The 24,800-nt window shown below is 54.7% G+C and overlaps 16 non-coding genes and 10 pseudogenes across 16 annotated transcripts; all 26 read right to left on the reverse strand.

The window, feature by feature from the left end:
- Positions 1-294: 294 nt before the first annotated feature.
- Positions 295-414, reverse strand: LOC126164014 (5S ribosomal RNA; annotated as a pseudogene).
- An 854-nt stretch (positions 415-1,268) lies between these two features.
- Positions 1,269-1,387, reverse strand: LOC126163954 (5S ribosomal RNA). The gene has a single exon (XR_007535374.1). It is a non-coding gene; the product is annotated as a 5S ribosomal RNA (ribosomal RNA).
- Positions 1,388-2,241: 854 nt separating this feature from the next.
- LOC126164015 (5S ribosomal RNA) lies at positions 2,242-2,361 on the reverse strand (annotated as a pseudogene).
- Positions 2,362-3,215: 854 nt separating this feature from the next.
- LOC126163956 (5S ribosomal RNA) lies at positions 3,216-3,334 on the reverse strand. The gene has a single exon (XR_007535375.1). It is a non-coding gene; the product is annotated as a 5S ribosomal RNA (ribosomal RNA).
- Positions 3,335-4,179: 845 nt separating this feature from the next.
- LOC126163553 (5S ribosomal RNA) lies at positions 4,180-4,298 on the reverse strand. The gene has a single exon (XR_007535269.1). It is a non-coding gene; the product is annotated as a 5S ribosomal RNA (ribosomal RNA).
- An 854-nt stretch (positions 4,299-5,152) lies between these two features.
- Positions 5,153-5,271, reverse strand: LOC126163958 (5S ribosomal RNA). The gene has a single exon (XR_007535377.1). It is a non-coding gene; the product is annotated as a 5S ribosomal RNA (ribosomal RNA).
- Positions 5,272-6,116: 845 nt separating this feature from the next.
- On the reverse strand, positions 6,117-6,235 carry LOC126163565 (5S ribosomal RNA). The gene has a single exon (XR_007535270.1). It is a non-coding gene; the product is annotated as a 5S ribosomal RNA (ribosomal RNA).
- An 854-nt stretch (positions 6,236-7,089) lies between these two features.
- LOC126163959 (5S ribosomal RNA) lies at positions 7,090-7,208 on the reverse strand. Its single transcript, XR_007535378.1, has one exon. It is a non-coding gene; the product is annotated as a 5S ribosomal RNA (ribosomal RNA).
- An 854-nt stretch (positions 7,209-8,062) lies between these two features.
- On the reverse strand, positions 8,063-8,182 carry LOC126164016 (5S ribosomal RNA; annotated as a pseudogene).
- An 854-nt stretch (positions 8,183-9,036) lies between these two features.
- On the reverse strand, positions 9,037-9,155 carry LOC126163973 (5S ribosomal RNA). The gene has a single exon (XR_007535392.1). It is a non-coding gene; the product is annotated as a 5S ribosomal RNA (ribosomal RNA).
- Positions 9,156-10,009: 854 nt separating this feature from the next.
- On the reverse strand, positions 10,010-10,128 carry LOC126163960 (5S ribosomal RNA). Its single transcript, XR_007535379.1, has one exon. It is a non-coding gene; the product is annotated as a 5S ribosomal RNA (ribosomal RNA).
- An 850-nt stretch (positions 10,129-10,978) lies between these two features.
- Positions 10,979-11,097, reverse strand: LOC126163576 (5S ribosomal RNA). Its single transcript, XR_007535271.1, has one exon. It is a non-coding gene; the product is annotated as a 5S ribosomal RNA (ribosomal RNA).
- Positions 11,098-11,951: 854 nt separating this feature from the next.
- On the reverse strand, positions 11,952-12,070 carry LOC126163961 (5S ribosomal RNA). Its single transcript, XR_007535380.1, has one exon. It is a non-coding gene; the product is annotated as a 5S ribosomal RNA (ribosomal RNA).
- Positions 12,071-12,924: 854 nt separating this feature from the next.
- On the reverse strand, positions 12,925-13,044 carry LOC126164017 (5S ribosomal RNA; annotated as a pseudogene).
- Positions 13,045-13,898: 854 nt separating this feature from the next.
- Positions 13,899-14,017, reverse strand: LOC126163845 (5S ribosomal RNA). The gene has a single exon (XR_007535299.1). It is a non-coding gene; the product is annotated as a 5S ribosomal RNA (ribosomal RNA).
- Positions 14,018-14,871: 854 nt separating this feature from the next.
- Positions 14,872-14,991, reverse strand: LOC126164018 (5S ribosomal RNA; annotated as a pseudogene).
- Positions 14,992-15,845: 854 nt separating this feature from the next.
- On the reverse strand, positions 15,846-15,964 carry LOC126163962 (5S ribosomal RNA). Its single transcript, XR_007535381.1, has one exon. It is a non-coding gene; the product is annotated as a 5S ribosomal RNA (ribosomal RNA).
- Positions 15,965-16,818: 854 nt separating this feature from the next.
- Positions 16,819-16,938, reverse strand: LOC126164019 (5S ribosomal RNA; annotated as a pseudogene).
- Positions 16,939-17,786: 848 nt separating this feature from the next.
- On the reverse strand, positions 17,787-17,905 carry LOC126163856 (5S ribosomal RNA). Its single transcript, XR_007535300.1, has one exon. It is a non-coding gene; the product is annotated as a 5S ribosomal RNA (ribosomal RNA).
- Positions 17,906-18,759: 854 nt separating this feature from the next.
- On the reverse strand, positions 18,760-18,879 carry LOC126164020 (5S ribosomal RNA; annotated as a pseudogene).
- Positions 18,880-19,733: 854 nt separating this feature from the next.
- On the reverse strand, positions 19,734-19,852 carry LOC126163868 (5S ribosomal RNA). The gene has a single exon (XR_007535301.1). It is a non-coding gene; the product is annotated as a 5S ribosomal RNA (ribosomal RNA).
- Positions 19,853-20,706: 854 nt separating this feature from the next.
- On the reverse strand, positions 20,707-20,826 carry LOC126164021 (5S ribosomal RNA; annotated as a pseudogene).
- Positions 20,827-21,680: 854 nt separating this feature from the next.
- On the reverse strand, positions 21,681-21,799 carry LOC126163880 (5S ribosomal RNA). Its single transcript, XR_007535302.1, has one exon. It is a non-coding gene; the product is annotated as a 5S ribosomal RNA (ribosomal RNA).
- Positions 21,800-22,653: 854 nt separating this feature from the next.
- On the reverse strand, positions 22,654-22,773 carry LOC126164022 (5S ribosomal RNA; annotated as a pseudogene).
- An 854-nt stretch (positions 22,774-23,627) lies between these two features.
- On the reverse strand, positions 23,628-23,747 carry LOC126164023 (5S ribosomal RNA; annotated as a pseudogene).
- An 849-nt stretch (positions 23,748-24,596) lies between these two features.
- LOC126163881 (5S ribosomal RNA) lies at positions 24,597-24,715 on the reverse strand. Its single transcript, XR_007535303.1, has one exon. It is a non-coding gene; the product is annotated as a 5S ribosomal RNA (ribosomal RNA).
- Positions 24,716-24,800: the final 85 nt, after the last annotated feature.

The following is a 24,800-nucleotide window of genomic DNA, read 5'->3' on the forward strand; positions in this document are numbered from 1 at the left end:
AGACGACTAAGGAATAAATTCGTGGTTACAAATCAAATTTGGAACTCTACATTCCTACACAACAATAGGCGGTGACGTATTTCAGAAATCACCTGCCAATTCGTACTGTTTTGTCGTTTTCAAAGTCTTCTTGGCAAACTTGGTTAGCACATTCTCCCTCAAACTGAGTTAATTACTGCATTTTCGTACCATTACAGTAGTTTAAAAGGCTTAAGGAAGCATCTTTGTCACAACAGAAACGTAGTTTGAAAATTGGGCTGGCAACATAACAAAAAAAAAAAAAAACGGGAAGGGAGCCAACAGCACCCGGGTTGACCCAGGCGGTCACCCATCCAAGTACTAGCCGGGCATGATGATGCTTAACTTCGGTGGTCGGACGAGAACCGGTGTATTCATCATGGTATCGCCGTTGGCGCTCATCTAATGTAGGAGCACGGCAGAATTCGCGTTCGGCTTTTCTCCCAACACACAAAATGTTAGTTTTCGGCCGCATTTGACGAAAGCGCTTCCTTCCGCAACCGCCAGTTCCTCGAGGACGGCGCGGGGAGGCGCGCCCGGCGTCCCAGCAGAGTGACGGCCGAATTGGCGGGCGCACCGCCGCGTGTGTGAGACGCACTGCTGCTCGTTGCACCCCCTGTCATTCGCTGGGCGCGTTCAGCCTTCGACACTAGCGGAGGACGCATCTTGTCCCTGGTGTTCAGCGGAGGGCCTGTGCGGGGTGTGGCAGTGTCGTGCTGGAGGGCCCACTGGTAGCGATGTGGGCTTCCTCGCCTCGCCTCGCCTCGCCTCGCCGCGCCTCACACCAGGTGTCTGCGTAGTTTGCAGTGCATTCGCACCATTCCTATCCCTGTCCCTGTCCCCGTCCCGACTTGTCCCGACTTTGCTCGACTGCCGCTCGCTGCCGCTCGGGTCGTGGTCCATATGACAGCGCAAGCACGAAAAACGTCTGCGGGACGAGACGAGACGAGACGAGACGAGACGACTAAGGAATAAATTCGTGGTTACAAATCAAATTTGGAACTCTACATTCCTACACAACAATAGGCGGTGACGTATTTCAGAAATCACCTGCCAATTCGTACTGTTTTGTCGTTTTCAAAGTCTTCTTGGCAAACTTGGTTAGCACATTCTCCCTCAAACTGAGTTAATTACTGCATTTTCGTACCATTACAGTAGTTTAAACGGTTTAAGGAAGCATCTTTGTCACAACAGAAAGGTAGTTTGAAAATTGGGCTGGCGACATAACAAAAAAAAAAAAACAGGAAGGGAGCCAACAGCACCCGGGTTTCCCAGGCGGTCACCCATCCAAGTACTAGCAGGGCCCGATGATGCTTAACTTCGGTGATCGGTCGAGAACCGGTGTATTCATCATGGTATGGCCGTTGGCGCTCATCTAATGTAGGAGCACGGCAGAATTCGCGTTCGGCTTTTCTCCCAACACACAAAATGTTAGTTTTCGGCCGCATTTGACGAAAGCGCTTCCTTCCGCAACCGCCAGTTCCTCGAGGACGGCGCGGGGAGGCGCGCCCGGCGTCCCAGCAGAGTGACGGCCGAATTGGCGGGCGCACCGCCGCGTGTGTGAGACGCACTGCTGCTCGTTGCACCCCCTGTCATTCGCTGGGCGCGTTCAGCCTTCGACACTAGCGGAGGACGCATCTTGTCCCTGGTGTTCAGCGGAGGGCCTGTGCGGGGTGTGGCAGTGTCGTGCTGGAGGGCCCACTGGTAGCGATGTGGGCTTCCTCGCCTCGCCTCGCCTCGCCTCGCCGCGCCTCACACCAGGTGTCTGCGTAGTTTGCAGTGCATTCGCACCATTCCTATCCCTGTCCCTGTCCCCGTCCCGACTTGTCCCGACTTTGCTCGACTGCCGCTCGCTGCCGCTCGGGTCGTGGTCCATATGACAGCGCAAGCACGAAAAACGTCTGCGGGACGAGACGAGACGAGACGAGACGAGACGACTAAGGAATAAATTCGTGGTTACAAATCAAATTTGGAACTCTACATTCCTACACAACAATAGGCGGTGACGTATTTCAGAAATCACCTGCCGATTCGTACTGTTTTGTCGTTTTCAAAGTCTTCTTGGCAAACTTGGTTAGCACATTCTCCCTCAAACTGAGTTAATTACTGCATTTTCGTACCATTACAGTAGTTTAAAAGGCTTAAGGAAGCATCTTTGTCACAACAGAAACGTAGTTTGAAAATTGGGCTGGCAACATAACAAAAAAAAAAAAACGGGAAGGGAGCCAACAGCACCCGGGTTGACCCAGGCGGTCACCCATCCAAGTACTAGCCGGGCATGATGATGCTTAACTTCGGTGGTCGGACGAGAACCGGTGTATTCATCATGGTATCGCCGTTGGCGCTCATCTAATGTAGGAGCACGGCAGAATTCGCGTTCGGCTTTTCTCCCAACACACAAAATGTTAGTTTTCGGCCGCATTTGACGAAAGCGCTTCCTTCCGCAACCGCCAGTTCCTCGAGGACGGCGCGGGGAGGCGCGCCCGGCGTCCCAGCAGAGTGACGGCCGAATTGGCGGGCGCACCGCCGCGTGTGTGAGACGCACTGCTGCTCGTTGCACCCCCTGTCATTCGCTGGGCGCGTTCAGCCTTCGACACTAGCGGAGGACGCATCTTGTCCCTGGTGTTCAGCGGAGGGCCTGTGCGGGGTGTGGCAGTGTCGTGCTGGAGGGCCCACTGGTAGCGATGTGGGCTTCCTCGCCTCGCCTCGCCTCGCCTCGCCGCGCCTCACACCAGGTGTCTGCGTAGTTTGCAGTGCATTCGCACCATTCCTATCCCTGTCCCTGTCCCCGTCCCGACTTGTCCCGACTTTGCTCGACTGCCGCTCGCTGCCGCTCGGGTCGTGGTCCATATGACAGCGCAAGCACGAAAAACGTCTGCGGGACGAGACGAGACGAGACGAGACGAGACGACTAAGGAATAAATTCGTGGTTACAAATCAAATTTGGAACTCTACATTCCTACACAACAATAGGCGGTGACGTATTTCAGAAATCACCTGCCAATTCGTACTGTTTTGTCGTTTTCAAAGTCTTCTTGGCAAACTTGGTTAGCACATTCTCCCTCAAACTGAGTTAATTACTGCATTTTCGTACCATTACAGTAGTTTAAACGGTTTAAGGAAGCATCTTTGTCACAACAGAAAGGTAGTTTGAAAATTGGGCTGGCGACATAACAAAAAAAAAAAAACAGGAAGGGAGCCAACAGCACCCGGGTTTCCCAGGCGGTCACCCATCCAAGTACTAGCAGGGCCCGATGATGCTTAACTTCGGTGATCGGTCGAGAACCGGTGTATTCATCATGGTATGGCCGTTGGCGCTCATCTAATGTAGGAGCACGGCAGAATTCGCGTTCGGCTTTTCTCCCAACACACAAAATGTTAGTTTTCGGCCGCATTTGACGAAAGCGCTTCCTTCCGCAACCGCCAGTTCCTCGAGGACGGCGCGGGGAGGCGCGCCCGGCGTCCCAGCAGAGTGACGGCCGAATTGGCGGGCGCACCGCCGCGTGTGTGAGACGCACTGCTGCTCGTTGCACCCCCTGTCATTCGCTGGGCGCGTTCAGCCTTCGACACTAGCGGAGGACGCATCTTGTCCCTGGTGTTCAGCGGAGGGCCTGTGCGGGGTGTGGCAGTGTCGTGCTGGAGGGCCCACTGGTAGCGATGTGGGCTTCCTCGCCTCGCCTCGCCTCGCCTCGCCGCGCCTCACACCAGGTGTCTGCGTAGTTTGCAGTGCATTCGCACCATTCCTATCCCTGTCCCTGTCCCCGTCCCGACTTGTCCCGACTTTGCTCGACTGCCGCTCGCTGCCGCTCGGGTCGTGGTCCATATGACAGCGCAAGCACGACAAACGTCTGCGGGACGAGACGAGACGAGACGAGACGACTAAGGAATAAATTCGTGGTTACACATCAAATTTGGAACTCTACACTCCTACACAACAATAGGCGGTGACGTATTTCAAAAAACACCTGCCGATTCGTACTATTTTGTCGTTTTCAAAGTCTTCTTGGCAAACTTGGTTAGCACATTCGCCCTCAAACTGAGTTAATTACTGCATTTTCGTACCATTACAGTAGTTTAAAAGGCTTAAGGAAGCATCTTTGTCACAACAGAAAGGTAGTTTGAAAATTGGGCTGGCGACATAACAAAAAAAAACAGGAAGGGAGCCAGCAGCACCCGGGTTTCCCAGGCGGTCACCCATCCAAGTACTAGCCGGGCCCGATGATGCTTAACTTCGGTGATCGGACGAGAACCGGTGTATTCATCATGGTATGGCCGTTGGCGCTCATCTAATGTAGGAGCACGGCAGAATTCGCGTTCGGCTTTTCTCCCAACACACAAAATGTTAGTTTTCGGCCGCATTTGACGAAAGCGCTTCCTTCCGCAACCGCCAGTTCCTCGAGGACGGCGCGGGGAGGCGCGCCCGGCGTCCCAGCAGAGTGACGGCCGAATTGGCGGGCGCACCGCCGCGTGTGTGAGACGCACTGCTGCTCGTTGCACCCCCTGTCATTCGCTGGGCGCGTTCAGCCTTCGACACTAGCGGAGGACGCATCTTGTCCCTGGTGTTCAGCGGAGGGCCTGTGCGGGGTGTGGCAGTGTCGTGCTGGAGGGCCCACTGGTAGCGATGTGGGCTTCCTCGCCTCGCCTCGCCTCGCCTCGCCGCGCCTCACACCAGGTGTCTGCGTAGTTTGCAGTGCATTCGCACCATTCCTATCCCTGTCCCTGTCCCCGTCCCGACTTGTCCCGACTTTGCTCGACTGCCGCTCGCTGCCGCTCGGGTCGTGGTCCATATGACAGCGCAAGCACGAAAAACGTCTGCGGGACGAGACGAGACGAGACGAGACGAGACGACTAAGGAATAAATTCGTGGTTACAAATCAAATTTGGAACTCTACATTCCTACACAACAATAGGCGGTGACGTATTTCAGAAATCACCTGCCAATTCGTACTGTTTTGTCGTTTTCAAAGTCTTCTTGGCAAACTTGGTTAGCACATTCTCCCTCAAACTGAGTTAATTACTGCATTTTCGTACCATTACAGTAGTTTAAACGGTTTAAGGAAGCATCTTTGTCACAACAGAAAGGTAGTTTGAAAATTGGGCTGGCGACATAACAAAAAAAAAAAAACAGGAAGGGAGCCAACAGCACCCGGGTTTCCCAGGCGGTCACCCATCCAAGTACTAGCAGGGCCCGATGATGCTTAACTTCGGTGATCGGTCGAGAACCGGTGTATTCATCATGGTATGGCCGTTGGCGCTCATCTAATGTAGGAGCACGGCAGAATTCGCGTTCGGCTTTTCTCCCAACACACAAAATGTTAGTTTTCGGCCGCATTTGACGAAAGCGCTTCCTTCCGCAACCGCCAGTTCCTCGAGGACGGCGCGGGGAGGCGCGCCCGGCGTCCCAGCAGAGTGACGGCCGAATTGGCGGGCGCACCGCCGCGTGTGTGAGACGCACTGCTGCTCGTTGCACCCCCTGTCATTCGCTGGGCGCGTTCAGCCTTCGACACTAGCGGAGGACGCATCTTGTCCCTGGTGTTCAGCGGAGGGCCTGTGCGGGGTGTGGCAGTGTCGTGCTGGAGGGCCCACTGGTAGCGATGTGGGCTTCCTCGCCTCGCCTCGCCTCGCCTCGCCGCGCCTCACACCAGGTGTCTGCGTAGTTTGCAGTGCATTCGCACCATTCCTATCCCTGTCCCTGTCCCCGTCCCGACTTGTCCCGACTTTGCTCGACTGCCGCTCGCTGCCGCTCGGGTCGTGGTCCATATGACAGCGCAAGCACGACAAACGTCTGCGGGACGAGACGAGACGAGACGAGACGACTAAGGAATAAATTCGTGGTTACACATCAAATTTGGAACTCTACACTCCTACACAACAATAGGCGGTGACGTATTTCAAAAAACACCTGCCGATTCGTACTATTTTGTCGTTTTCAAAGTCTTCTTGGCAAACTTGGTTAGCACATTCGCCCTCAAACTGAGTTAATTACTGCATTTTCGTACCATTACAGTAGTTTAAAAGGCTTAAGGAAGCATCTTTGTCACAACAGAAAGGTAGTTTGAAAATTGGGCTGGCGACATAACAAAAAAAAACAGGAAGGGAGCCAGCAGCACCCGGGTTTCCCAGGCGGTCACCCATCCAAGTACTAGCCGGGCCCGATGATGCTTAACTTCGGTGATCGGACGAGAACCGGTGTATTCATCATGGTATGGCCGTTGGCGCTCATCTAATGTAGGAGCACGGCAGAATTCGCGTTCGGCTTTTCTCCCAACACACAAAATGTTAGTTTTCGGCCGCATTTGACGAAAGCGCTTCCTTCCGCAACCGCCAGTTCCTCGAGGACGGCGCGGGGAGGCGCGCCCGGCGTCCCAGCAGAGTGACGGCCGAATTGGCGGGCGCACCGCCGCGTGTGTGAGACGCACTGCTGCTCGTTGCACCCCCTGTCATTCGCTGGGCGCGTTCAGCCTTCGACACTAGCGGAGGACGCATCTTGTCCCTGGTGTTCAGCGGAGGGCCTGTGCGGGGTGTGGCAGTGTCGTGCTGGAGGGCCCACTGGTAGCGATGTGGGCTTCCTCGCCTCGCCTCGCCTCGCCTCGCCGCGCCTCACACCAGGTGTCTGCGTAGTTTGCAGTGCATTCGCACCATTCCTATCCCTGTCCCTGTCCCCGTCCCGACTTGTCCCGACTTTGCTCGACTGCCGCTCGCTGCCGCTCGGGTCGTGGTCCATATGACAGCGCAAGCACGAAAAACGCCTGCGGGACGAGACGAGACGAGACGAGACGAGACGACTAAGGAATAAATTCGTGGTTACAAATCAAATTTGGAACTCTACATTCCTACACAACAATAGGCGGTGACGTATTTCAGAAATCACCTGCCAATTCGTACTGTTTTGTCGTTTTCAAAGTCTTCTTGGCAAACTTGGTTAGCACATTCTCCCTCAAACTGAGTTAATTACTGCATTTTCGTACCATTACAGTAGTTTAAACGGTTTAAGGAAGCATCTTTGTCACAACAGAAAGGTAGTTTGAAAATTGGGCTGGCGACATAACAAAAAAAAAAAAACAGGAAGGGAGCCAACAGCACCCGGGTTTCCCAGGCGGTCACCCATCCAAGTACTAGCAGGGCCCGATGATGCTTAACTTCGGTGATCGGTCGAGAACCGGTGTATTCATCATGGTATGGCCGTTGGCGCTCATCTAATGTAGGAGCACGGCAGAATTCGCGTTCGGCTTTTCTCCCAACACACAAAATGTTAGTTTTCGGCCGCATTTGACGAAAGCGCTTCCTTCCGCAACCGCCAGTTCCTCGAGGACGGCGCGGGGAGGCGCGCCCGGCGTCCCAGCAGAGTGACGGCCGAATTGGCGGGCGCACCGCCGCGTGTGTGAGACGCACTGCTGCTCGTTGCACCCCCTGTCATTCGCTGGGCGCGTTCAGCCTTCGACACTAGCGGAGGACGCATCTTGTCCCTGGTGTTCAGCGGAGGGCCTGTGCGGGGTGTGGCAGTGTCGTGCTGGAGGGCCCACTGGTAGCGATGTGGGCTTCCTCGCCTCGCCTCGCCTCGCCTCGCCGCGCCTCACACCAGGTGTCTGCGTAGTTTGCAGTGCATTCGCACCATTCCTATCCCTGTCCCTGTCCCCGTCCCGACTTGTCCCGACTTTGCTCGACTGCCGCTCGCTGCCGCTCGGGTCGTGGTCCATATGACAGCGCAAGCACGAAAAACGTCTGCGGGACGAGACGAGACGAGACGAGACGAGACGACTAAGGAATAAATTCGTGGTTACAAATCAAATTTGGAACTCTACATTCCTACACAACAATAGGCGGTGACGTATTTCAGAAATCACCTGCCGATTCGTACTGTTTTGTCGTTTTCAAAGTCTTCTTGGCAAACTTGGTTAGCACATTCTCCCTCAAACTGAGTTAATTACTGCATTTTCGTACCATTACAGTAGTTTAAAAGGCTTAAGGAAGCATCTTTGTCACAACAGAAACGTAGTTTGAAAATTGGGCTGGCAACATAACAAAAAAAAAAAAACGGGAAGGGAGCCAACAGCACCCGGGTTGACCCAGGCGGTCACCCATCCAAGTACTAGCCGGGCATGATGATGCTTAACTTCGGTGGTCGGACGAGAACCGGTGTATTCATCATGGTATCGCCGTTGGCGCTCATCTAATGTAGGAGCACGGCAGAATTCGCGTTCGGCTTTTCTCCCAACACACAAAATGTTAGTTTTCGGCCGCATTTGACGAAAGCGCTTCCTTCCGCAACCGCCAGTTCCTCGAGGACGGCGCGGGGAGGCGCGCCCGGCGTCCCAGCAGAGTGACGGCCGAATTGGCGGGCGCACCGCCGCGTGTGTGAGACGCACTGCTGCTCGTTGCACCCCCTGTCATTCGCTGGGCGCGTTCAGCCTTCGACACTAGCGGAGGACGCATCTTGTCCCTGGTGTTCAGCGGAGGGCCTGTGCGGGGTGTGGCAGTGTCGTGCTGGAGGGCCCACTGGTAGCGATGTGGGCTTCCTCGCCTCGCCTCGCCTCGCCTCGCCGCGCCTCACACCAGGTGTCTGCGTAGTTTGCAGTGCATTCGCACCATTCCTATCCCTGTCCCTGTCCCCGTCCCGACTTGTCCCGACTTTGCTCGACTGCCGCTCGCTGCCGCTCGGGTCGTGGTCCATATGACAGCGCAAGCACGAAAAACGTCTGCGGGACGAGACGAGACGAGACGAGACGAGACGACTAAGGAATAAATTCGTGGTTACAAATCAAATTTGGAACTCTACATTCCTACACAACAATAGGCGGTGACGTATTTCAGAAATCACCTGCCAATTCGTACTGTTTTGTCGTTTTCAAAGTCTTCTTGGCAAACTTGGTTAGCACATTCTCCCTCAAACTGAGTTAATTACTGCATTTTCGTACCATTACAGTAGTTTAAACGGTTTAAGGAAGCATCTTTGTCACAACAGAAAGGTAGTTTGAAAATTGGGCTGGCGACATAACAAAAAAAAAAAAACAGGAAGGGAGCCAACAGCACCCGGGTTTCCCAGGCGGTCACCCATCCAAGTACTAGCAGGGCCCGATGATGGTTAACTTCGGTGATCGGTCGAGAACCGGTGTATTCATCATGGTATGGCCGTTGGCGCTCATCTAATGTAGGAGCACGGCAGAATTCGCGTTCGGCTTTTCTCCCAACACACAAAATGTTAGTTTTCGGCCGCATTTGACGAAAGCGCTTCCTTCCGCAACCGCCAGTTCCTCGAGGACGGCGCGGGGAGGCGCGCCCGGCGTCCCAGCAGAGTGACGGCCGAATTGGCGGGCGCACCGCCGCGTGTGTGAGACGCACTGCTGCTCGTTGCACCCCCTGTCATTCGCTGGGCGCGTTCAGCCTTCGACACTAGCGGAGGACGCATCTTGTCCCTGGTGTTCAGCGGAGGGCCTGTGCGGGGTGTGGCAGTGTCGTGCTGGAGGGCCCACTGGTAGCGATGTGGGCTTCCTCGCCTCGCCTCGCCTCGCCTCGCCGCGCCTCACACCAGGTGTCTGCGTAGTTTGCAGTGCATTCGCACCATTCCTATCCCTGTCCCTGTCCCCGTCCCGACTTGTCCCGACTTTGCTCGACTGCCGCTCGCTGCCGCTCGGGTCGTGGTCCATATGACAGCGCAAGCACGAAAAACGTCTGCGGGACGAGACGAGACGAGACGAGACGAGACGACTAAGGAATAAATTCGTGGTTACAAATCAAATTTGGAACTCTACATTCCTACACAACAATAGGCGGTGACGTATTTCAGAAATCACCTGCCAATTCGTACTGTTTTGTCGTTTTCAAAGTCTTCTTGGCAAACTTGGTTAGCACATTCTCCCTCAAACTGAGTTAATTACTGCATTTTCGTACCATTACAGTAGTTTAAACGGTTTAAGGAAGCATCTTTGTCACAACAGAAAGGTAGTTTGAAAATTGGGCTGGCGACATAACAAAAAAAAAAAAACAGGAAGGGAGCCAACAGCACCCGGGTTTCCCAGGCGGTCACCCATCCAAGTACTAGCAGGGCCCGATGATGCTTAACTTCGGTGATCGGTCGAGAACCGGTGTATTCATCATGGTATGGCCGTTGGCGCTCATCTAATGTAGGAGCACGGCAGAATTCGCGTTCGGCTTTTCTCCCAACACACAAAATGTTAGTTTTCGGCCGCATTTGACGAAAGCGCTTCCTTCCGCAACCGCCAGTTCCTCGAGGACGGCGCGGGGAGGCGCGCCCGGCGTCCCAGCAGAGTGACGGCCGAATTGGCGGGCGCACCGCCGCGTGTGTGAGACGCACTGCTGCTCGTTGCACCCCCTGTCATTCGCTGGGCGCGTTCAGCCTTCGACACTAGCGGAGGACGCATCTTGTCCCTGGTGTTCAGCGGAGGGCCTGTGCGGGGTGTGGCAGTGTCGTGCTGGAGGGCCCACTGGTAGCGATGTGGGCTTCCTCGCCTCGCCTCGCCTCGCCTCGCCGCGCCTCACACCAGGTGTCTGCGTAGTTTGCAGTGCATTCGCACCATTCCTATCCCTGTCCCTGTCCCCGTCCCGACTTGTCCCGACTTTGCTCGACTGCCGCTCGCTGCCGCTCGGGTCGTGGTCCATATGACAGCGCAAGCACGACAAACGTCTGCGGGACGAGACGAGACGAGACGAGACGAGACGACTAAGGAATAAATTCGTGGTTACACATCAAATTTGGAACTCTACACTCCTACACAACAATAGGCGGTGACGTATTTCAAAAAACACCTGCCGATTCGTACTATTTTGTCGTTTTCAAAGTCTTCTTGGCAAACTTGGTTAGCACATTCGCCCTCAAACTGAGTTAATTACTGCATTTTCGTACCATTACAGTAGTTTAAAAGGCTTAAGGAAGCATCTTTGTCACAACAGAAAGGTAGTTTGAAAATTGGGCTGGCGACATAACAAAAAAAAACAGGAAGGGAGCCAGCAGCACCCGGGTTTCCCAGGCGGTCACCCATCCAAGTACTAGCCGGGCCCGATGATGCTTAACTTCGGTGATCGGACGAGAACCGGTGTATTCATCATGGTATGGCCGTTGGCGCTCATCTAATGTAGGAGCACGGCAGAATTCGCGTTCGGCTTTTCTCCCAACACACAAAATGTTAGTTTTCGGCCGCATTTGACGAAAGCGCTTCCTTCCGCAACCGCCAGTTCCTCGAGGACGGCGCGGGGAGGCGCGCCCGGCGTCCCAGCAGAGTGACGGCCGAATTGGCGGGCGCACCGCCGCGTGTGTGAGACGCACTGCTGCTCGTTGCACCCCCTGTCATTCGCTGGGCGCGTTCAGCCTTCGACACTAGCGGAGGACGCATCTTGTCCCTGGTGTTCAGCGGAGGGCCTGTGCGGGGTGTGGCAGTGTCGTGCTGGAGGGCCCACTGGTAGCGATGTGGGCTTCCTCGCCTCGCCTCGCCTCGCCTCGCCGCGCCTCACACCAGGTGTCTGCGTAGTTTGCAGTGCATTCGCACCATTCCTATCCCTGTCCCTGTCCCCGTCCCGACTTGTCCCGACTTTGCTCGACTGCCGCTCGCTGCCGCTCGGGTCGTGGTCCATATGACAGCGCAAGCACGAAAAACGCCTGCGGGACGAGACGAGACGAGACGAGACGAGACGACTAAGGAATAAATTCGTGGTTACAAATCAAATTTGGAACTCTACATTCCTACACAACAATAGGCGGTGACGTATTTCAGAAATCACCTGCCAATTCGTACTGTTTTGTCGTTTTCAAAGTCTTCTTGGCAAACTTGGTTAGCACATTCTCCCTCAAACTGAGTTAATTACTGCATTTTCGTACCATTACAGTAGTTTAAACGGTTTAAGGAAGCATCTTTGTCACAACAGAAAGGTAGTTTGAAAATTGGGCTGGCGACATAACAAAAAAAAAAAAACAGGAAGGGAGCCAACAGCACCCGGGTTTCCCAGGCGGTCACCCATCCAAGTACTAGCAGGGCCCGATGATGCTTAACTTCGGTGATCGGTCGAGAACCGGTGTATTCATCATGGTATGGCCGTTGGCGCTCATCTAATGTAGGAGCACGGCAGAATTCGCGTTCGGCTTTTCTCCCAACACACAAAATGTTAGTTTTCGGCCGCATTTGACGAAAGCGCTTCCTTCCGCAACCGCCAGTTCCTCGAGGACGGCGCGGGGAGGCGCGCCCGGCGTCCCAGCAGAGTGACGGCCGAATTGGCGGGCGCACCGCCGCGTGTGTGAGACGCACTGCTGCTCGTTGCACCCCCTGTCATTCGCTGGGCGCGTTCAGCCTTCGACACTAGCGGAGGACGCATCTTGTCCCTGGTGTTCAGCGGAGGGCCTGTGCGGGGTGTGGCAGTGTCGTGCTGGAGGGCCCACTGGTAGCGATGTGGGCTTCCTCGCCTCGCCTCGCCTCGCCTCGCCGCGCCTCACACCAGGTGTCTGCGTAGTTTGCAGTGCATTCGCACCATTCCTATCCCTGTCCCTGTCCCCGTCCCGACTTGTCCCGACTTTGCTCGACTGCCGCTCGCTGCCGCTCGGGTCGTGGTCCATATGACAGCGCAAGCACGAAAAACGTCTGCGGGACGAGACGAGACGAGACGAGACGAGACGACTAAGGAATAAATTCGTGGTTACAAATCAAATTTGGAACTCTACATTCCTACACAACAATAGGCGGTGACGTATTTCAGAAATCACCTGCCGATTCGTACTGTTTTGTCGTTTTCAAAGTCTTCTTGGCAAACTTGGTTAGCACATTCTCCCTCAAACTGAGTTAATTACTGCATTTTCGTACCATTACAGTAGTTTAAAAGGCTTAAGGAAGCATCTTTGTCACAACAGAAACGTAGTTTGAAAATTGGGCTGGCAACATAACAAAAAAAAAAAAACGGGAAGGGAGCCAACAGCACCCGGGTTGACCCAGGCGGTCACCCATCCAAGTACTAGCCGGGCATGATGATGCTTAACTTCGGTGGTCGGACGAGAACCGGTGTATTCATCATGGTATCGCCGTTGGCGCTCATCTAATGTAGGAGCACGGCAGAATTCGCGTTCGGCTTTTCTCCCAACACACAAAATGTTAGTTTTCGGCCGCATTTGACGAAAGCGCTTCCTTCCGCAACCGCCAGTTCCTCGAGGACGGCGCGGGGAGGCGCGCCCGGCGTCCCAGCAGAGTGACGGCCGAATTGGCGGGCGCACCGCCGCGTGTGTGAGACGCACTGCTGCTCGTTGCACCCCCTGTCATTCGCTGGGCGCGTTCAGCCTTCGACACTAGCGGAGGACGCATCTTGTCCCTGGTGTTCAGCGGAGGGCCTGTGCGGGGTGTGGCAGTGTCGTGCTGGAGGGCCCACTGGTAGCGATGTGGGCTTCCTCGCCTCGCCTCGCCTCGCCTCGCCGCGCCTCACACCAGGTGTCTGCGTAGTTTGCAGTGCATTCGCACCATTCCTATCCCTGTCCCTGTCCCCGTCCCGACTTGTCCCGACTTTGCTCGACTGCCGCTCGCTGCCGCTCGGGTCGTGGTCCATATGACAGCGCAAGCACGAAAAACGTCTGCGGGACGAGACGAGACGAGACGAGACGAGACGACTAAGGAATAAATTCGTGGTTACAAATCAAATTTGGAACTCTACATTCCTACACAACAATAGGCGGTGACGTATTTCAGAAATCACCTGCCAATTCGTACTGTTTTGTCGTTTTCAAAGTCTTCTTGGCAAACTTGTTTAGCACATTCTCCCTCAAACTGAGTTAATTACTGCATTATCGTACCATTACAGTAGTTTAAACGGTTTAAGGAAGCATCTTTGTCACAACAGAAAGGTAGTTTGAAAATTGGGCTGGCGACATAACAAAAAAAAAAAAACAGGAAGGGAGCCAACAGCACCCGGGTTTCCCAGGCGGTCACCCATCCAAGTACTAGCAGGGCCCGATGATGCTTAACTTCGGTGATCGGACGAGAACCGGTGTATTCATCATGGTATGGCCGTTGGCGCTCATCTAATGTAGGAGCACGGCAGAATTCGCGTTCGGCTTTTCTCCCAACACACAAAATGTTAGTTTTCGGCCGCATTTGACGAAAGCGCTTCCTTCCGCAACCGCCAGTTCCTCGAGGACGGCGCGGGGAGGCGCGCCCGGCGTCCCAGCAGAGTGACGGCCGAATTGGCGGGCGCACCGCCGCGTGTGTGAGACGCACTGCTGCTCGTTGCACCCCCTGTCATTCGCTGGGCGCGTTCAGCCTTCGACACTAGCGGAGGACGCATCTTGTCCCTGGTGTTCAGCGGAGGGCCTGTGCGGGGTGTGGCAGTGTCGTGCTGGAGGGCCCACTGGTAGCGATGTGGGCTTCCTCGCCTCGCCTCGCCTCGCCTCGCCGCGCCTCACACCAGGTGTCTGCGTAGTTTGCAGTGCATTCGCACCATTCCTATCCCTGTCCCTGTCCCCGTCCCGACTTGTCCCGACTTTGCTCGACTGCCGCTCGCTGCCGCTCGGGTCGTGGTCCATATGACAGCGCAAGCACGAAAAACGTCTGCGGGACGAGACGAGACGAGACGAGACGAGACGACTAAGGAATAAATTCGTGGTTACAAATCAAATTTGGAACTCTACATTCCTACACAACAATAGGCGGTGACGTATTTCAGAAATCACCTGCCGATTCGTACTGTTTTGTCGTTTTCAAAGTCTTCTTGGCAAACTTGGTTAGCACATTCTCCCTCAAACTGAGTTAATTACTGCATTTTCGTACCATTACAGTAGTTTAAAAGGCTTAAGGAAGCATCTTTGTCACAACAGAAACGTAGTTTGAAAATTGGGCTGGCAACATAACAAAAAAAAAAAAACGGGAAGGGAGCCAACAGCACCCGGGTTGACCCAGGCGGTCACCCATCCAAGTACTAGCCGGGCATGATGATGCTTAACTTCGGTGGTCGGACGAGAACCGGTGTATTCATCATGGTATCGCCGTTGGCGCTCATCTAATGTAGGAGCACGGCAGAATTCGCGTTCGGCTTTTCTCCCAACACACAAAATGTTAGTTTTCGGCCGCATTTGACGAAAGCGCTTCCTTCCGCAACCGCCAGTTCCTCGAGGACGGCGCGGGGAGGCGCGCCCGGCGTCCCAGCAGAGTGACGGCCGAATTGGCGGGCGCACCGCCGCGTGTGTGAGACGCACTGCTGCTCGTTGCACCCCCTGTCATTCGCTGGGCGCGTTCAGCCTTCGACACTAGCGGAGGACGCATCTTGTCCCTGGTGTTCAGCGGAGGGCCTGTGCGGGGTGTGGCAGTGTCGTGCTGGAGGGCCCACTGGTAGCGATGTGGGCTTCCTCGCCTCGCCTCGCCTCGCCTCGCCGCGCCTCACACCAGGTGTCTGCGTAGTTTGCAGTGCATTCGCACCATTCCTATCCCTGTCCCTGTCCCCGTCCCGACTTGTCCCGACTTTGCTCGACTGCCGCTCGCTGCCGCTCGGGTCGTGGTCCATATGACAGCGCAAGCACGAAAAACGTCTGCGGGACGAGACGAGACGAGACGAGACGAGACGACTAAGGAATAAATTCGTGGTTACAAATCAAATTTGGAACTCTACATTCCTACACAACAATAGGCGGTGACGTATTTCAGAAATCACCTGCCAATTCGTACTGTTTTGTCGTTTTCAAAGTCTTCTTGGCAAACTTGGTTAGCACATTCTCCCTCAAACTGAGTTAATTACTGCATTTTCGTACCATTACAGTAGTTTAAACGGTTTAAGGAAGCATCTTTGTCACAACAGAAAGGTAGTTTGAAAATTGGGCTGGCGACATAACAAAAAAAAAAAAACAGGAAGGGAGCCAACAGCACCCGGGTTTCCCAGGCGGTCACCCATCCAAGTACTAGCAGGGCCCGATGATGCTTAACTTCGGTGATCGGTCGAGAACCGGTGTATTCATCATGGTATGGCCGTTGGCGCTCATCTAATGTAGGAGCACGGCAGAATTCGCGTTCGGCTTTTCTCCCAACACACAAAATGTTAGTTTTCGGCCGCATTTGACGAAAGCGCTTCCTTCCGCAATCGCCAGTTCCTCGAGGACGGCGCGGGGAGGCGCGCCCGGCGTCCCAGCAGAGTGACGGCCGAATTGGCGGGCGCACCGCCGCGTGTGTGAGACGCACTGCTGCTCGTTGCACCCCCTGTCATTCGCTGGGCGCGTTCAGCCTTCGACACTAGCGGAGGACGCATCTTGTCCCTGGTGTTCAGCGGAGGGCCTATGCGGGGTGTGGCAGTGTCGTGCTGGAGGGCCCACTGGTAGCGATGTGGGCTTCCTCGCCTCGCCTCGCCTCGCCTCGCCGCGCCTCACACCAGGTGTCTGCGTAGTTTGCAGTGCATTCGCACCATTCCTATCCCTGTCCCTGTCCCCGTCCCGACTTGTCCCGACTTTGCTCGACTGCCGCTCGCTGCCGCTCGGGTCGTGGTCCATATGACAGCGCAAGCACGAAAAACGTCTGCGGGACGAGACGAGACGAGACGAGACGAGACGACTAAGGAATAAATTCGTGGTTACAAATCAAATTTGGAACTCTACATTCCTACACAACAATAGGCGGTGACGTATTTCAGAAATCACCTGCCGATTCGTACTGTTTTGTCGTTTTCAAAGTCTTCTTGGCAAACTTGGTTAGCACATTCTCCCTCAAACTGAGTTAATTACTGCATTTTCGTACCATTACAGTAGTTTAAAAGGCTTAAGGAAGCATCTTTGTCACAACAGAAACGTAGTTTGAAAATTGGGCTGGCAACATAACAAAAAAAAAAAAACGGGAAGGGAGCCAACAGCACCCGGGTTGACCCAGGCGGTCACCCATCCAAGTACTAGCCGGGCATGATGATGCTTAACTTCGGTGGTCGGACGAGAACCGGTGTATTCATCATGGTATCGCCGTTGGCGCTCATCTAATGTAGGAGCACGGCAGAATTCGCGTTCGGCTTTTCTCCCAACACACAAAATGTTAGTTTTCGGCCGCATTTGACGAAAGCGCTTCCTTCCGCAACCGCCAGTTCCTCGAGGACGGCGCGGGGAGGCGCGCCCGGCGTCCCAGCAGAGTGACGGCCGAATTGGCGGGCGCACCGCCGCGTGTGTGAGACGCACTGCTGCTCGTTGCACCCCCTGTCATTCGCTGGGCGCGTTCAGCCTTCGACACTAGCGGAGGACGCATCTTGTCCCTGGTGTTCAGCGGAGGGCCTGTGCGGGGTGTGGCAGTGTCGTGCTGGAGGGCCCACTGGTAGCGATGTGGGCTTCCTCGCCTCGCCTCGCCTCGCCTCGCCGCGCCTCACACCAGGTGTCTGCGTAGTTTGCAGTGCATTCGCACCATTCCTATCCCTGTCCCTGTCCCCGTCCCGACTTGTCCCGACTTTGCTCGACTGCCGCTCGCTGCCGCTCGGGTCGTGGTCCATATGACAGCGCAAGCACGAAAAACGTCTGCGGGACGAGACGAGACGAGACGAGACGACTAAGGAATAAATTCGTGGTTACAAATCAAATTTGGAACTCTACATTCCTACACAACAATAGGCGGTGACGTATTTCAGAAATCACCTGCCAATTCGTACTGTTTTGTCGTTTTCAAAGTCTTCTTGGCAAACTTGGTTAGCACATTCTCCCTCAAACTGAGTTAATTACTGCATTATCGTACCATTACAGTAGTTTAAACGGTTTAAGGAAGCATCTTTGTCACAACAGAAAGGTAGTTTGAAAATTGGGCTGGCGACATAACAAAAAAAAAAAACAGGAAGGGAGCCAACAGCACCCGGGTTTCCCAGGCGGTCACCCATCCAAGTACTAGCAGGGCCCGATGATGCTTAACTTCGGTGATCGGACGAGAACCGGTGTATTCATCATGGTATGGCCGTTGGCGCTCATCTAATGTAGGAGCACGGCAGAATTCGCGTTCGGCTTTTCTCCCAACACACAAAATGTTAGTTTTCGGCCGCATTTGACGAAAGCGCTTCCTTCCGCAACCGCCAGTTCCTCGAGGACGGCGCGGGGAGGCGCGCCCGGCGTCCCAGCAGAGTGACGGCCGAATTGGCGGGCGCACCGCCGCGTGTGTGAGACGCACTGCTGCTCGTTGCACCCCCTGTCATTCGCTGGGCGCGTTCAGCCTTCGACACTAGCGGAGGACGCATCTTGTCCCTGGTGTTCAGCGGAGGGCCTGTGCGGGGTGTGGCAGTGTCGTGCTGGAGGGCCCACTGGTAGCGATGTGGGCTTCCTCGCCTCGCCTCGCCTCGCCTCGCCGCGCCTCACACCAGGTGTCTGCGTAGTTTGCAGTGCATTCGCACCATTCCTATCCCTGTCCCTGTCCCCGTCCCGACTTGTCCCGACTTTGCTCGACTGCCGCCCGCTGCCGCTCGGGTCGTGGTCCATATGACAGCGCAAGCACGAAAAACGTCTGCGGGACGAGACGAGACGAGACGAGACGAGACGACTAAGGAATAAATTCGTGGTTACAAATCAAATTTGGAACTCTACATTCCTACACAACAATAGGCGGTGACGTATTTCAGAAATCACCTGCCGATTCGTACTGTTTTGTCGTTTTCAAAGTCTTCTTGGCAAACTTGGTTAGCACATTCTCCCTCAAACTGAGTTAATTACTGCATTTTCGTACCATTACAGTAGTTTAAAAGGCTTAAGGAAGCATCTTTGTCACAACAGAAACGTAGTTTGAAAATTGGGCTGGCAACATAACAAAAAAAAAAAAACGGGAAGGGAGCCAACAGCACCCGGGTTGACCCAGGCGGTCACCCATCCAAGTACTAGCCGGGCATGATGATGCTTAACTTCGGTGGTCGGACGAGAACCGGTGTATTCATCATGGTATCGCCGTTGGCGCTCATCTAATGTAGGAGCACGGCAGAATTCGCGTTCGGCTTTTCTCCCAACACACAAAATGTTAGTTTTCGGCCGCATTTGACGAAAGCGCTTCCTTCCGCAACCGCCAGTTCCTCGAGGACGGCGCGGGGAGGCGCGCCCGGCGTCCCAGCAGAGTGACGGCCGAATTGGCGGGCGCACCGCCGCGTGTGTGAGACGCACTGCTGCTCGTTGCACCCCCTGTCATTCGCTGGGCGCGTTCAGCCTTCGACACTAGCGGAGGACGCATCTTGTCCCTGGTGTTCAGCGGAGGGCCTGTGCGGGGTGTGGCAGTGTCGTGCTGGAGGGCCCACTGGTAGCGATTTGGGCTTCCTCGCCTCGCCTCGCCTCGCCTCGCCGCGCCTCACACCAGGTGTCTGCGTAGTTTGCAGTGCATTCGCACCATTCCTATCCCTGTCCCTGTCCCCGTCCCGACTTGTCCCGACTTTGCTCGACTGCCGCTCGCTGCCGCTCGGGTCGTGGTCCATATGACAGCGCAAGCACGAAAAACGTCTGCGGGACGAGACGAGACGAGACGAGACGAGACGACTAAGGAATAAATTCGTGGTTACAAATCAAATTTGGAACTCTACATTCCTACACAACAATAGGCGGTGACGTATTTCAGAAATCACCTGCCAATTCGTACTGTTTTGTCGTTTTCAAAGTCTTCTTGGCAAACTTGGTTAGCACATTCTCCCTCAAACTGAGTTAATTACTGCATTATCGTACCATTACAGTAGTTTAAACGGTTTAAGGAAGCATCTTTGTCACAACAGAAAGGTAGTTTGAAAATTGGGCTGGCGACATAACAAAAAAAAAAAAACAGGAAGGGAGCCAACAGCACCCGGGTTTCCCAGGCGGTCACCCATCCAAGTACTAGCAGGGCCCGATGATGCTTAACTTCGGTGATCGGACGAGAACCGGTGTATTCATCATGGTATGGCCGTTGGCGCTCATCTAATGTAGGAGCACGGCAGAATTCGCGTTCGGCTTTTCTCCCAACACACAAAATGTTAGTTTTCGGCCGCATTTGACGAAAGCGCTTCCTTCCGCAACCGCCAGTTCCTCGAGGACGGCGCGGGGAGGCGCGCCCGGCGTCCCAGCAGAGTGACGGCCGAATTGGCGGGCGCACCGCCGCGTGTGTGAGACGCACTGCTGCTCGTTGCACCCCCTGTCATTCGCTGGGCGCGTTCAGCCTTCGACACTAGCGGAGGACGCATCTTGTCCCTGGTGTTCAGCGGAGGGCCTGTGCGGGGTGTGGCAGTGTCGTGCTGGAGGGCCCACTGGTAGCGATGTGGGCTTCCTCGCCTCGCCTCGCCTCGCCTCGCCGCGCCTCACACCAGGTGTCTGCGTAGTTTGCAGTGCATTCGCACCATTCCTATCCCTGTCCCTGTCACCGTCCCGACTTGTCCCGACTTTGCTCGACTGCCGCCCGCTGCCGCTCGGGTCGTGGTCCATATGACAGCGCAAGCACGAAAAACGTCTGCGGGACGAGACGAGACGAGACGAGACGAGACGACTAAGGAATAAATTCGTGGCTACAAATCAAATTTGGAACTCTACATTCCTACACAACAATAGGCGGTGACGTATTTCAGAAATCACCTGCCGATTCGTACTGTTTTGTCGTTTTCAAAGTCTTCTTGGCAAACTTGGTTAGCACATTCTCCCTCAAACTGAGTTAATTACTGCATTTTCGTACCATTACAGTAGTTTAAAAGGCTTAAGGAAGCATCTTTGTCACAACAGAAACGTAGTTTGAAAATTGGGCTGGCAACATAACAAAAAAAAAAAAACGGGAAGGGAGCCAACAGCACCCGGGTTGACCCAGGCGGTCACCCATCCAAGTACTAGCCGGGCATGATGATGCTTAACTTCGGTGGTCGGACGAGAACCGGTGTATTCATCATGGTATCGCCGTTGGCGCTCATCTAATGTAGGAGCACGGCAGAATTCGCGTTCGGCTTTTCTCCCAACACACAAAATGTTAGTTTTCGGCCGCATTTGACGAAAGCGCTTCCTTCCGCAACCGCCAGTTCCTCGAGGACGGCGCGGGGAGGCGCGCCCGGCGTCCCAGCAGAGTGACGGCCGAATTGGCGGGCGCACCGCCGCGTGTGTGAGACGCACTGCTGCTCGTTGCACCCCCTGTCATACGCTGGGCGCGTTCAGCCTTCGACACTAGCGGAGGACGCATCTTGTCCCTGGTGTTCAGCGGAGGGCCTGTGCGGGGTGTGGCAGTGTCGTGCTGGAGGGCCCACTGGTAGCGATGTGGGCTTCCTCGCCTCGCCTCGCCTCGCCTCGCCGCGCCTCACACCAGGTGTCTGCGTAGTTTGCAGTGCATTCGCACCATTCCTATCCCTGTCCCTGTCCCCGTCCCGACTTGTCCCGACTTTGCTCGACTGCCGCTCGCTGCCGCTCGGGTCGTGGTCCATATGACAGCGCAAGCACGAAAAACGTCTGCGGGACGAGACGAGACGAGACGAGACGAGACGACTAAGGAATAAATTCGTGGTTACAAATCAAATTTGGAACTCTACATTCCTACACAACAATAGGCGGTGACGTATTTCAGAAATCACCTGCCAATTCGTACTGTTTTGTCGTTTTCAAAGTCTTCTTGGCAAACTTGTTTAGCACATTCTCCCTCAAACTGAGTTAATTACTGCATTATCGTACCATTACAGTAGTTTAAACGGTTTAAGGAAGCATCTTTGTCACAACAGAAAGGTAGTTTGAAAATTGGGCTGGCGACATAACAAAAAAAAAAAAACAGGAAGGGAGCCAACAGCACCCGGGTTTCCCAGGCGGTCACCCATCCAAGTACTAGCAGGGCCCGATGATGCTTAACTTCGGTGATCGGACGAGAACCGGTGTATTCATCATGGTATGGCCGTTGGCGCTCATCTAATGTAGGAGCACGGCAGAATTCGCGTTCGGCTTTTCTCCCAACACACAAAATGTTAGTTTTCGGCCGCATTTGACGAAAGCGCTTCCTTCCGCAACCGCCAGTTCCTCGAGGACGGCGCGGGGAGGCGCGCCCGGCGTCCCAGCAGAGTGACGGCCGAATTGGCGGGCGCACCGCCGCGTGTGTGAGACGCACTGCTGCTCGTTGCACCCCCTGTCATTCGCTGGGCGCGTTCAGCCTTCGACACTAGCGGAGGACGCATCTTGTCCCTGGTGTTCAGCGGAGGGCCTGTGCGGGGTGTGGCAGTGTCGTGCTGGAGGGCCCACTGGTAGCGATGTGGGCTTCCTCGCCTCGCCTCGCCTCGCCTCGCCGCGCCTCACACCAGGTGTCTGCGTAGTTTGCAGTGCATTCGCACCATTCCTATCCCTGTCCCTGTCCCCGTCCCGACTTGTCCCGACTTTGCTCGACTGCCGCCCGCTGCCGCTCGGGTCGTGGTCCATATGACAGCGCAAGCACGAAAAACGTCTGCGGGACGAGACGAGACGAGACGAGACGAGACGACTAAGGAATAAATTCGTGGTTACAAATCAAATTTGGAACTCTACATTCCTACACAACAATAGGCGGTGACGTATTTCAGAAATCACCTGCCGATTCGTACTGTTTTGTCGTTTTCAAAGTCTTCTTGGCAAACTTGGTTAGCACATTCTCCCTCAAACTGAGTTAATTACTGCATTTTCGTACCATTACAGTAGTTTAAAAGGCTTAAGGAAGCATCTTTGTCACAACAGAAACGTAGTTTGAAAATTGGGCTGGCAACATAACAAAAAAAAAAAAACGGGAAGGGAGCCAACAGCACCCGGGTTGACCCAGGCGGTCACCCATCCAAGTACTAGCCGGGCATGATGATGCTTAACTTCGGTGGTCGGACGAGAACCGGTGTATTCATCATGGTATCGCCGTTGGCGCTCATCTAATGTAGGAGCACGGCAGAATTCGCGTTCGGCTTTTCTCCCAACACACAAAATGTTAGTTTTCGGCCGCATTTGACGAAAGCGCTTCCTTCCGCAACCGCCAGTTCCTCGAGGACGGCGCGGGGAGGCGCGCCCGGCGTCCCAGCAGAGTGACGGCCGAATTGGCGGGCGCACCGCCGCGTGTGTGAGACGCACTGCTGCTCGTTGCACCCCCTGTCATTCGCTGGGCGCGTTCAGCCTTCGACACTAGCGGAGGACGCATCTTGTCCCTGGTGTTCAGCGGAGGGCCTGTGCGGGGTGTGGCAGTGTCGTGCTGGAGGGCCCACTGGTAGCGATGTGGGCTTCCTCGCCTCGCCTCGCCTCGCCTCGCCGCGCCTCACACCAGGTGTCTGCGTAGTTTGCAGTGCATTCGCACCATTCCTATCCCTGTCCCTGTCCCCGTCCCGACTTGTCCCGACTTTGCTCGACTGCCGCCCGCTGCCGCTCGGGTCGTGGTCCATATGACAGCGCAAGCACGAAAAACGTCTGCGGGACGAGACGAGACGAGACGAGACGAGACGACTAAGGAATAAATTCGTGGTTACAAATCAAATTTGGAACTCTACATTCCTACACAACAATAGGCGGTGACGTATTTCAGAAATCACCTGCCGATTCGTACTGTTTTGTCGTTTTCAAAGTCTTCTTGGCAAACTTGGTTAGCACATTCTCCCTCAAACTGAGTTAATTACTGCATTTTCGTACCATTACAGTAGTTTAAAAGGCTTAAGGAAGCATCTTTGTCACAACAGAAACGTAGTTTGAAAATTGGGCTGGCAACATAACAAAAAAAAAAAAACGGGAAGGGAGCCAACAGCACCCGGGTTGACCCAGGCGGTCACCCATCCAAGTACTAGCCGGGCATGATGATGCTTAACTTCGGTGGTCGGACGAGAACCGGTGTATTCATCATGGTATCGCCGTTGGCGCTCATCTAATGTAGGAGCACGGCAGAATTCGCGTTCGGCTTTTCTCCCAACACACAAAATGTTAGTTTTCGGCCGCATTTGACGAAAGCGCTTCCTTCCGCAACCGCCAGTTCCTCGAGGACGGCGCGGGGAGGCGCGCCCGGCGTCCCAGCAGAGTGACGGCCGAATTGGCGGGCGCACCGCCGCGTGTGTGAGACGCACTGCTGCTCGTTGCACCCCCTGTCATTCGCTGGGCGCGTTCAGCCTTCGACACTAGCGGAGGACGCATCTTGTCCCTGGTGTTCAGCGGAGGGCCTGTGCGGGGTGTGGCAGTGTCGTGCTGGAGGGCCCACTGGTAGCGATTTGGGCTTCCTCGCCTCGCCTCGCCTCGCCTCGCCGCGCCTCACACCAGGTGTCTGCGTAGTTTGCAGTGCATTCGCACCATTCCTATCCCTGTCCCTGTCCCCGTCCCGACTTGTCCCGACTTTGCTCGACTGCCGCTCGCTGCCGCTCGGGTCGTGGTCCATATGACAGCGCAAGCACGAAAAACGTCTGCGGGACGAGACGAGACGAGACGAGACGACTAAGGAATAAATTCGTGGTTACAAATCAAATTTGGAACTCTACATTCCTACACAACAATAGGCGGTGACGTATTTCAGAAATCACCTGCCAATTCGTACTGTTTTGTCGTTTTCAAAGTCTTCTTGGCAAACTTGGTTAGCACATTCTCCCTCAAACTGAGTTAATTACTGCATTATCGTACCATTACAGTAGTTTAAACGGTTTAAGGAAGCATCTTTGTCACAACAGAAAGGTAGTTTGAAAATTGGGCTGGCGACATAACAAAAAAAAAAAAACAGGAAGGGAGCCAACAGCACCCGGGTTTCCCAGGCGGTCACCCATCCAAGTACTAGCAGGGCCCGATGATGCTTAACTTCGGTGATCGGACGAGAACCGGTGTATTCATCATGGTATGGCCGTTGGCGCTCATCTAATGTAGGAGCACGGCAGAATTCGCGTTCGGCTTTTCTCCCAACACACAAAATGTTAGTTTTCGGCCGCATTTGACG

Source organism: Schistocerca cancellata, chromosome 2 (genome assembly GCF_023864275.1).
Source record: "Schistocerca cancellata isolate TAMUIC-IGC-003103 chromosome 2, iqSchCanc2.1, whole genome shotgun sequence".
Lineage (NCBI taxonomy): Eukaryota > Metazoa > Arthropoda > Insecta > Orthoptera > Acrididae > Schistocerca > Schistocerca cancellata.